Raw genomic sequence first — 10,911 nt, 5'->3', positions numbered from 1 at the left:
CGGCGATGAAGGAGAAGACGAAGAAAGGAGGAGGGCGTGAGAGAAACAAAGGCAGGATGAGAGGAACAGACAAGAGAGAGGGGGGCAGAGAAAAGAAAGGAGCAGCCCGAGGAAGAAGGCTGCTAGAGAGAGCCTTCTTCCAGAATGCCAGCTCCCAGGAATGTTGGCAGGGATGCTGTACTTCTCTCCGGTGTCCTGATTCAACACATCTGACCCCCATAAACCACATGGTTTCCATGTGCAGTTGGCACAGCTTGCCCCCCAGGAACTGGCAGTCAAAGGGAATCATGGGTGTTGCAGTCCCTGTAGAGGAGAGGTGGATATGCACGACAGCATACTTCTTTCCCCTTTTTTTTGGTAGCGGTATTCTTTCCTTGCTTCAAAGTTTTTGCCATTTCCAAAAGAGGCAACCATCATACAGCCTTGCAGGTAGAAGGCCCTTGCTTCAATCACCCATGTTTATAACAGATTTTAGTTAGGGCAGCTGGAGAGCCATCACCACTCTGGGCAAGATTGCTGAAGGGGGAGAGCACTGAACAATTGTTGGATTCAGCCTGTGGGGTGATGCTGTACAATTCCCACCCGTGAGGCAGAGCTGGGGATTCAAGGACTCACCCACTGGGACTTGTTTTCCTTTGACAGGTAGTATAAGAGTGTGAACTTTTGGCAGGTCCAAATGTTTAGTATTCTGCTCAGAACAAGTAAATACAGCCCACTCCTGTACTTTCGGATTTGCAGAGACGCACTCACAGGAGCACCCCAGCAAGTCACTCCTACAGTTCAAGTCAGAAGAACATCTCTCAGTAACTTTTAAAATGGCAACACTGGCATGCTGACCTGGTCTCCATGACTTTCCAAAGTGAAGTTGGATGACTGAAGAATCTAATGGACTAGCTTTGGCCTGAAATAGGTCTGTGTTCTGACTATATGAATGAAGCTGGCTTTTGCAAGGAAAGTGAGCTCTTCTTGCCAATACCAACTTTTCATCAGACTAGTAGTACCTCTCCGGGGCCCAAGGACAGGTTTTTGTAACTGGAGATTCTGCTGTTACCAAAGCATGTGCCCTGCTTGTATGAGTAGCTATGTTTCCTTCAATGTCTTGTGTAGACTTGGCCAGTCTTAGGCTCAGCTCCTTATCTTTTAGTAGATGGTTGTGAAGACCAACAAAAGGAGGGAGTTGCAAAGTAAAAGAGTTCTAATGATGATGAAGAAGATGATGCCATGATGTAGCAAATGTTATACATCTTATCATGATATAGAACTTTACTTTGCCCTGCTCTGTTCTTCTCTCTTCCCTCCTCCTCTCCTCTCCTCTCCTCTCCTCTCCTCTCCTCTCCTCTCCTCTCTTCTTTTCTTAGTAGATTGGACCAGGTCATTAAAATAAGAGACAGGGCACTGACGTGGTGGGCATTGTGAACATGTCCATGATCTTGACATATACTGGAACACCCAAAAGCTTCATTTTGTAGCCATATTCCATTGACAGATTGTAGACATAGATACCACCATGAAAAGTAAACAAAATCATGGAAGTTGTGTTAGCATCTGAGGTCATCTTCCAGCACAAAGTGAAATGCGCTTATGACCATTGCTCTAAATAGATAGGAACTGCTGATGTATTTGTTACCAGTCTGTCATAGTTGTCGCCAAGCAAGTCCACCGTCTTTGTCATTCCATGCTCTTTCTCAGCCATTCCAATTCAAGAACTTCATGGGTTCCATTTTGGGAGTATGCAAAGTAGTATCCAAGAAAAGGAATGTGCAGATGCATGGTGTCATGTGTATCCTTTTCCATTTGCACTCTATCACCCATACACTATTCATGTATTTGTTACCTCTACATTCCACCTTTCATCCAAAGAGCTCAAGGAGGCATAGATGATCCTTCTCCTCTGCTGAGATACTGACTGAGATCCAGTGATTGGTCAGGGTCACACAGTGAATTTTGTGGAACCCAGATCTCCCAAGTTCTAGACCAGCACTCCGACACTATGACACATTTGATCTCTATGCTAGCTGGTTCTCCATATTAGATAGTACTAACCCAGTGTTCCCTCTAGGTCTGAAAAATACAGAATTCAGATTTCCTGACTCGTCTAAGATTCATCATCCAGAATTCATTTTGCAACAGTACACTGCCCGACTTCTCCAAAAATCCCCAAGCAAGCCATGAGTGATGCCCAGCCCCTGTTCCTAATCCAGGATCTGATGCTTCCATCTAAACATGGAAGCTTAATTCAGCTTTCAGTGGTTCCATGTGGGATCTTTTGTGGAGACATATTCCACTGAGCCTCACTAGACCTGCCCATGTGCCCTCACAGGTGAACATGACTTCATGATAATATTCACTGACTCTCCCCATATATTTTAGACATGGAAGTGTCTTCATTAGCGCTCCATGATCATAGGGCACTGAATCATTGACTTGTGGAAACATTCTTGTATCATGCAATCATCCTACTGGCCATGGGTAGAAAAGTAGCATATCTGTATTAGAAATCCACACGGTGTTATAACCAGGAGGGCAAAAAAATTTCAGACAGAGGGAACATAGAATGTTGCTTTATCCCAAGTCAGACTTCGTGCCCATCTAGCCCATCTAACTTGTAGACACCTTTCTTGGAGCCCACCTGGCTCCCTGCCCCTCTTGATTTGTGAAGCTCAGATGGTGCCCAGTGAAGGGCTACCCTGAGCATCATTATTTATGCTCAGCTGAGTGGGCCATTGGAATTCAGAGCTCACCTCTGCCTTGTGCGTAACATCTTGGCAAGTTACTTTTCTTTAGTCTCATCAGTTTACCCACTAGGAAAGGGATGTTTTTAACCAGCCATTCTCACTCTGGTGGGCATTTGATGAATGGGCAAGCCTGTCCCATGCCAGCCACTTTGTGAGAGCACCCGTGTCACTCAGAAGTCCAAATATGCCCACAGCAATAGCCACTCTCCATGCACAGACACACCCAGACTCACCTTTATATCTGTTTTAACTATCATAGCTTGCCTCAGAGAATTCGAAGACTTATAACTTAGTGAATGACTGGGCAGTCTGCTTTCCAGATCCCTAGAATGATGGTCTGTGATGCTCCTGGTGTTGATGGAATAAGTATTAAATCAGTTTAGAGTGCAAACCTATGCAAGTTTAGATAGAAAAATGGCCTCCCAGTCCCAGCATGCTGACTGGGGCAAGCCGGGAACTGGAAGCCTTTTATCTGCTAACCTTACATAGGAATGTGCCATTAAGTATGTAGTGTAGAAGTGCTTGCATATCAAAACACCAGAACTGTTTCAAATTTAGTATTGCTTAAGTTACACCACCCCGCTCCACTCCAGCAGAGTCCCTTCTCATGGTTTATGCACCAAAGTGCATTACCAAAAGTCTCTGTGTGGCTTAGAACCCCATTTGCTTATCCTAACCATGTGGCATAGGCCCATTTAAATCTTATTTTCTAGGTTACTTGGACACCACAGAGAATTGGAAAGTTAGTAAGTTCTGCTAGATGCTGGTGATATAATATGGCTGATGTAAGCCTGCTCTGTGGTGGCTTCTTTTTAGTCAGAAGTTTTTGCTTGCATAAATTTTCTTCTTGAAAAATCTGTGATAGACAGCAAAAGTGGATTTCAAGAGTCCTAACAGCTGCAACTCATAATTTAAGCTTGGAACAGGATGAGCACCCACTACTTCCAAGACTAAACATCTTTCCATTCCTGCTCCATGTACCCTACACATATCCTACAGTTGTCAATTTCATCTGTGTGCTTATTTAGATGATCTTATATCTATGCAGATGTATTGACTCTTTCTCTCTCTTATAATTAATGGTGTTGTGATTAATTATTGTGAATGCATATACTTTGTTCTTATTTGTTGCCGTTGTCTGTTCTTTCCTCTTTTGGTTTTGTTATAATTACAATTAATTAATTAATGGGTGAGAATTTGAGTCCAAAGAGAAAGACATGCTGCCAAGGTTTTGCATGCGAGCTGCTATTTGAAATCCAGGCCCAAACCACGAAGGGTGTCCCTTGTATTATCGATTTATTGTGTGGCTACAGAGAGGATGGGATGTAGCTCAGAAACAGAATGTGTGTTACGCAGGCAAAAGGTACCAGATTCAGTTCCTGGCATCTTCAGCTATAACTGAGAAAGAATCTTGCCTGGAATCAAAGAGGGCTGTTGCCAGTCTGTGTTGTCAGCACTGGGGTAGATGGACCAATGGTGTGACTCACTGTAAGGCAGCATCCTGTGTTCCAGCTGTGTTCTGGGTTTTTTTATTCAGATGGGCAGAAATTGAGTCATCCTGGGGTTTCATATTTTTATACCTTCTTATCTTTAGTTATTAGTCAATGTCCAACATTGCTTATGGAAGGTTAGACGACAATAAAATTCACAGGACTCCATGTAGAAAGAATGTTATCTACTTTTTTCTACATGATTGTCATCTTCATAGAATATACTGTGACTGGCACCAGGGCATTCAGCCCCAAAGTTAGTTTTACCCATGTAACTTTTGTTGGGAATAGGAAATTTGTCCATCCAATCAATCCTGACTGATAGTCTTTCATTCCTAATTGTAGGTCAACTTTTACTTCTGAAATTCAGAATCTGAAAAAACACCCAGCCAATACTTGATATTCCTTCGCATTTCAATCATAAAGATCTTTGTTCACAGTTACTTATCTCCTATCATGCAGCAATTTTGCAGTTATGGTTCATGCAACTTGGGCAGGGATATCAGCTTAAGCAATCCAAACAGTAAATTCACTAGAGTTCTTTGACAGACATCCCAGTTCAGAATGGTCATCTGAGCTGGGGGGAAGACTGGTCCTTGTAAAATGAACCAGAATCAGGCAGGGCATGAACCATTGACAGTGATTTCATGGTAGCCAGTAGCCAAATATATGTTTGACGGTTTCACAAGAACAAATTTCCACAGGGTGATTGCAAAGTAAATCAAAGCGCATGGAAGAATGAAACCTGAACTGTATCATTTTTGCAGGGAAAAGATCGTGTCATTGGGATCAGCACTGAGTGACATCAGCTGCTATGAAAATAAAGAGGGCCAAGTCATCTTAGTCCTCTTTATGCTATTTCAGGCTAACCACTCATAGAAAAGTTTTAAGAAGAATGGATTGGATCCAGACTTGGCTTAGAACACACCCGTTGTAATCAATGAAATTTAAGTTAGTAATGACTGATTTGTCACATTAATTGCAATGTGTCTGTTCTAAGCAGACCCAAACCCATGTTTTGCCAATTTTACCCATTTTAACTGACTATTCTATGTGTTGGAAAACCAAAGCGGTGTATATTAACTCAGAGTTCAGTGTGGTGAGTTCAGTGGGACTTAACACAGTTATGGCCTTAAGGTATTGAACTGCTTCATGTGACATAACAATCTACCATTGGTAACCAGGCATGGTTGGTTGTCAGGTCATTTGGTCCTGGCATGGTCTCCACAGGAAGACTTCTTTTTCATGAGTAAGCTACAAGGAGAACTTTCGGCTTCTTTTAGGGGTGTTGTTGCTCATGGTTGTTGTGTTGTTCAGACCCAGTGGAACGACTCTTGCAAGGGATATGGAGCTGCTTGGTCTTGCCTGTGACTGTTCTTCCACAGATGCCAAAATGGCACTTTGGAAGGACTGTCACTCATTCAATGACATTTTAATTTCTGAAGGCCAAGAAAAGGGAATTTTTAAAAATGACCTTGATTGTACTTTTCTGAGGCTTTGGGGATAAAATGGTGGTGAACTAAAATGTTGAGTGATTGAAACAAGGGGAAGGAGACAAAGGGGGTTATGCCATGAAGAATACTGGGATACAAGCCAAAGCCAGCTGGAGGACTGAGGACAAAGGGAGGGAAAAACAACCCACAGTGAGTCCAAAAGTCATTGCGTGCAAACACCAGCATACTGTAGCTTGCTTGTAGGGTGGCTCAGTGCGATGTGCAAACCCACCCATTGTTTAGATAAAATAGGTGTTTAGAAGACTGTCAAATTCATGCCATAAAAATCCATCATATGCTCTAGTACCTGTTCGCCATCTTCATTAAATATTCTGTGGGTGGGTACAAGACAACCAGTCCCGGGCTTTTCATCTTGGAATATGCTGGACAACATCACCGCCTTTGTCCAGCAGAGGTCACTCCATATCACCAGAAAGGTGAGCAGTTTTGAAAAGTAGGAACAAAAGATAGGGCTGTGCCAGGACCGTCAACTCTCAGCACTACCATTACATCTCCCCACCCCTCCCCACCCCCACCAAACAAAGACGAAGGAAGGAAGGAAGGAAGGAAGGAAGGAAGGAAGGGTGTGAAAAGTAACGTGGGCATATAAGCACAAGACCACCTGTACTTATGCAGATATGTAGATTAAAATAATAGAGGACAATCACTGCAAAGCACTTCACATTTCAAAAGTGAAACAGAAACAGTTCCTCATAGCTCATGGTCACTAGCATGAAAAGCACATGAAAATGAGCATGCTGTACAACCTGACATAGTTGTCATTAGCAGGTGTGTGCCAGGAAGCCACGGCCAATCACATCCTCCCGCCATCTGGGGAAACTGCTCGCTCCCTTCCCTGGCCGCTGAGAGCAGCCATTCTCTGGACGCCTTTCTTGCAGGGATTGGGTGAGGGGCCTTCTTTGCGGTGGTGCCCCAACAGTGGAGCACCTTCCCTCGCTCATGCTGTCGGTTACTTGTAGGGGCCAGGAGAAGTCTGTCTTGCTCGTTTGTTGGCAACGTTGGTGTTTTAATTGCATTTCTTTCATTTTGTTTCCTTACGTCTTTCTCCCGTATCTGGTCTGCATGTGGTTTACTGGCTGCTGACTTGGTCAATTTCTATTTTTATCCATTAAAAAGTGGATGAAAGTAGAATTTTTATTGTTGCCTGTTTTTTCTACGATTGTTGACTTTTGAAAGGAATTTTGTTGAGTCACTTTCAGTGCCATTTGGCAGAAAGACAGAAAATACACAAATGTTTCAAATAACTAACCATCTAACTAGTGAATGAACTGTGCATACTCAGCTGAAAGCCTGTGCGTAAAACAATAATGAAATGTGATTATCTGAGTTTCAAGCTAATTCTTGCTGCATGCAAGTCTCTTGTGTAGGAATTTTGTATTATGTGAAGAAGCCACCAGGACTGAAGAAACGAAATGAAGGCCAGGCAGTTTGGGGTGTGTGTGGGAGCGGGGAGGAATGTTACATTTGTATGCAAGCAGAATGCAGAATGTGGTGGGTGTACTGGGAGAAGAGAAAAAAAAAAGAAGTACTCCTTGGAGATCTGTATAGAAAAACCCGGCAGGATTTCCATAGCCATTTGAAGAATACAAGTCATACAGATTTCTGAAGCTTTGCTTTGGATTAAGACTTTCATTGAAAAAGGACTGAAACAGATCAAGTGATTGGCTATCCATCAAGCTGAGCTGCTTAGTTTTGCCAGAACTATGAACTGAATGGCTGTGGTTTTTCAGAACTGTATTATAGCCTCAATGTTCAGCTATCTTTATCCTTGGCATGTGAGGAACTGTACTTCTAGAATCTTCTTTTGTTTTATTGGAACTGCATGAAATGGTTCTTGCACTTCGATCTTACAGTTATTTACTGGAATTTTTCCCCTTTCCCCATCCTAATTTGTTGAATGTTATTCCTTTATGTTTTCAGGTCTTTGTTATGCTCATGTCTATGGCAATGCCATCGTAGGGTTGCTGTTGCATGGAGTCACTGAAGTTATGGATAAAGACAGAATGCTTTGGACAAATGTTCTCTCCATAATACATGCTCCAGTCTGCCACTTTGGACAGTCTTCAGCCCAATACTTGATCAAAGGATTGTATTAATGTTGGAGTTGAAAAATAAATTTAACTCTACCTTTCAACCCACCTCCCAACCTGCTTTAGGTGTGCCTGCCTCTAGAGCCCCATGTGTTAAATGGAGGGAAATTTGGGGCATGCTTCATTTCCTGCATTATTATGTTCATGCACAATCTCCATTGGCTGGACTGTACATTCAGTTTAAAGCAGGCTTCCTCCTGTTCTTGACTCTTCAGAAATATCACATTTAGCATTCTTGACTAAAAGTATTCTTAGTTTCAGTCTTATATTGAGGGGTGCGGGGGGGGGGATTCTTCAAAAGGGAATTGTTGGGGAAAGACAGGAATCTGCATCCCAAAGGAAAGGTGCTCCTGCAAGATCATTGACAGAAACTCCATTCTTTATCCCAGTGGAATGTAACCAAAACAACAGGCCAGAAATTACAACATATCCTCTGTATACTTATCTAATGGTGCATTTAACCTAGCACCAAGCAAACAGAAGCACAATTGCTGAGCAGCACATCTGATGTGAAGGCAGCCCCAGAAAAATAACCCATGGGGACAACTCATAAATAGTGATGGTGGAGAACTGAATTCTGGATTCCCAAAAGTTTCTCTGACCGGAGGCCTTCTTTTACCCGTACACTACATTTCCTAAGCAGAGGATAAGTGTTCATGTGCAAAACTACTAATTGGTTCAGAATTTATCTTTGAGCATTTGATGGTAACCATGCTAGCAAAGTATAACACAATCACAGTTTGAGCAGTTGGTTATTCACTTATCCTTCTGTGTTTGGGTCATTGAAACTGTTCCTCTCCAAACTTTATGGAACATGAACATCCAGTATCCAGACCTTTACATACTAGATTTTGGTTTCAATTTGGTGTATTGGGGCAGGTGGAATGGAAACCCAAGATAGAAAAGGAAGGGCACAAGTTACTATTTTCACAAAGCAAACCAAATGAGGGACTACAGTTCAATATTCCCACACGTGCTATGCATGCAGAAGATCACAGGTTCATTCCCCAGCATCTGCAGTTTAAAAAATGACCAGGGAGCAGATGAGATGAAAGATCTTTACTTAAGATTTCCTGCATCAGAACAGACAAGAGATAAAGTCCATGTTATTTTCATGTTTGTTCATTCTTAATTCCATACTGTTCGTGCATGTACTCATCTCTTTAAAATAATCTACATGATAATTTGTACCTAAAAATCTATCTTTATGTCTATTGTCAAAGTGTACATTTTAAACATATTTTGAGAATATTTTCATTGAGCATTGAATCTACAAAGAGCAAATTTCTCAGGTGTGCCTACCTACTAGGTAATGTATCACTTCCATTTATATACCTCCTGATTTGCTAATGAAACGATCAAATAGTATACAATTGAAAATAATAAAATATTAAATCAATGGAACAAACAAGCACAGGAGTATTAAACAGAGTAAAAACATTAAAACTACAGCTTTTTTTGAAAATTGAAAAGATGCATCCTTATACCCTTTTGAAAGGCTGGCCCTAGTTCCTGAGGAGCAACACAAGTGAAAGCTTTTCAAGGAGGCCTCTGCCTGTTCAAAGGGACACCTCCTGCAGATCTTAAATGATATTCAATAGTGTCCACTGGTTCTGTGATGTTAAGCGGCAAAGAACCATAGAGATTATTTTGGCTCACCCAGTATAAATCAGCTTCCAATATTCCCTAGGAGGAAATGTTGCTCTTGAGATGTTGAAATACCAACAGATCGATCTTTTAAAGCACTAGACATGCCAAAGCCTACTTAAGTCAATGGGCTCAGGTACCATCTAACTGCATAAGATTTAGGCCCAACAACTGAGTACTGATCACTTCTGTTTGGTGAAGCTGGCTGCAGAGTTTTAACAAGAAGCTGTTGCTTTCTCTGAAATGAGGCACAGCATATAAGCCACCTAAAGGCTAATTTCACAAGTGACTGACACCAAACAGTGACCTCCTCTCCTTTGCCTGCTTTTTAATTAGCACCTGTACACAGTAATCACCTGAATAATTGCCCTTTTTCATGGGTCAACAAACCAGCAAGCTCTGAGCCCCAATTCCCACCTGAAGAAAAGATTTGTGTGCGTGCACACACATGTGGAAGTCAGGATCTCAGTGCAATTAATATGTTTGTCTTGTGGAAGTATTAGAAAAGAGAAACATTCCATTCTAATTCCTACCACCACCAAATGTTCCAAATTCAGCAGCAGGGATGTAACAATTGGTCCATACCCAGACCATGTCAATTTTATGTGTATTTCATTCCATCTGTTCAACTTCCACAACATTTGCAAAGTTAAAAGAAGCACAAGAAAATGTTTGTTTATTTTCATAACTTTTTATAACATACCAATTTTTGTGTGTCTCTTCCCCTGATATATGTAGTTCTGTATGTAACTTTTCCGAATATGCTCATTTTTTCATGCAAGTTTTGAACTGAGAAACTGTACCACAAAAACCAGAGAAGGGTGGAATTTGTGTCTTGATCCATATATTAGTCTGTGAAATATAAATTATATGGGCTTGATTAAAAATGCAGACTAAGTGAAATTCTTCCCCTTCCCTGTTTGCCAGAAAAGTAATTTAGACCTAGACACTTCCATCCTAACCCAGAGCATCCCCAGGAATTCCAGAATCCAGCATATACAATGATGCTTGGGGCCTGGATTACATTGAACACAAGAAAGCAGTCAACTATGACAGCACATGTAGCACCAAATGATGTTTGCTTCAGCCAATGGATTTTTCATGGCAATTGACAGCTTGCAACTGGGCAGAGGAAACTGGTGAAAAAGCTTGTTATGTGGCTTTGGACATGACTAATCCTAAGGGGCAATGCATACTTGTGAAAGTCAAACTAGATACATCTAGTTTTTAAAATAAAATCTAAGTAGCTGCTGGATGGGGATGGAGTGGGCTTCTTCATGCTCAGCTGAAAATTCCTGTCCAGTTGGTATTCATACAAAGAGGGAAGTTCCCACTTGGAACAATGATCTTCAGGAAGGGAGCAGAACTTCAAGCCCAGGGACAAAATCTGGGTTTCTAATGGTCCCAGTCCAGCCCAGCCAGGTTTCTGGGGTAG

Source organism: Varanus komodoensis, unplaced genomic scaffold, assembly GCF_004798865.1.
Source record: "Varanus komodoensis strain SLA01 unplaced genomic scaffold, ASM479886v1 scaffold37, whole genome shotgun sequence".
Lineage (NCBI taxonomy): Eukaryota > Metazoa > Chordata > Lepidosauria > Squamata > Varanidae > Varanus > Varanus komodoensis.
Note: the sequence above shows the minus strand (reverse complement) of the source record.